This window comes from Rattus norvegicus, chromosome 8 (assembly GCF_036323735.1).
Source record: "Rattus norvegicus strain BN/NHsdMcwi chromosome 8, GRCr8, whole genome shotgun sequence".
NCBI lineage: Eukaryota > Metazoa > Chordata > Mammalia > Rodentia > Muridae > Rattus > Rattus norvegicus.
In genome coordinates, this window is record NC_086026.1 from 62,004,053 (window position 1) to 62,005,614 (window position 1,562).

The following is a 1,562-nucleotide window of genomic DNA, read 5'->3' on the forward strand; positions in this document are numbered from 1 at the left end:
CAGATCAATAAAGAAGGCTGAATCACATCACTCCGTAAATCCCCTCATCGGTGGAGATAAGAAAGGTGATGGGAAAGAGGAAGGTGAAGCGTCGAGCTTGCATTTCTTCCTCTGAGTAATTGGAGCAGCAGTGTGTAAACCGATGAGCCTCTTCCTGGGAGAAGTCACCTAGAACAGATCTTGAGGCTAAAAATCTTAATCCCTCTTGCAATAAACTCCATAATCCAAAGCACAGGAACCCAGAAAAGTGAGCCAGAAAGGGGCCAGCGAGGGAGGATTTCACTAGGGACTCAACGGACTGAAGCTCACCAATGTGGATGACAATCTCAATCTGTCTGTCAGAGCCAAGTAAGAAAGAACATTTTAAATGGAGCTCTTTCCTGGAGGGAGAAAAACTGCTAAGAAAAAAAGAGCATGCCCAGATGGCCAGAGCCTAGGGGAATATGAGATGGGACTAAAGGAAGTCAGGCAAAGGAGATAAAATAAATTCCACAAGCACTGCTTCTTATTGCCACTTTTGTACAGTTGCTATGGGAACTGTATTTCGGAAGCTCTCTAAGGCAGTATCTACCCAGTGCAAAGTGTTTGGGACTGAAATGACCAGTCAATGTAAGCCAACTGGTTTAATTGATTGATTTCCAACTCATGCACCACCACCCCCTAACCCTAGTCAAGTTGGCTGCTTGCTTAACTGGATTCAGTGGCATCTTGCAGCAATAAAATTGGCTTACCTGTTGTATATATCTGTATTCTTGCTCAATGATAAGATGACCCCCTTGCTATCTGTCTTACTGTTCCATGGTCCTGTTATTTCTGAGATTAATAAACATCTCTAGGAGAGCATGTGTAGTGGCTGGGAAGACAGAAAAAGACTATTTAAATAATTTATACAATGGTGGTAAGTGTATTAACACACACACACACACACACACACACACACACACACACACACACACGAGCAAAAGAAAGCATTAGACAAGAGTCCAGTCCAGACAGCAAAGCAAAAATGAATCAGGAACAAGTCCCTTCACAACAAAAGATGGGGTCGAGATACTGCTGTGGGGCAAAGGTGATGAAAGATGAGTTGTCGCACCATGCTACCTAGGCCAGAGGCTGCTTATGTGGACCTGTGGAGGCCAGAGGACAACATTACCATGGATACTGTTCCTCAGGAGCTGTCTCCCCTGTTTATTCAAACATCATCTCTCAGTGGCCTGGAGATCACCAAGTATATTAGGCAGGCTGGCCACTGAGTTCCTGGGATTTACACATCTCCACATCCCCTGCAGTGGAATTGCAAGCACACGCTAAGCATGCTTGGCTTTTTACCTAGTTCTGATGATCAAGTGCAAGTCCTCTTTCTTGGGCGTCAGTTATTTTACCAATGGAGCCATTGCCTCAGCCTCCAAGCTTCCTACCTGTCAATCTGCTTCTTCCCAAAATGCCAACATGGCTCCTCTGAGGTCAGAAACTTAGGCTAATGATCAGAGTAGTGCTTCAATTTTGGTCTGTTCCAATCTCTGACTCCTCTCCATGCTTCTCCCCCAAAAGAAGCAATAAAA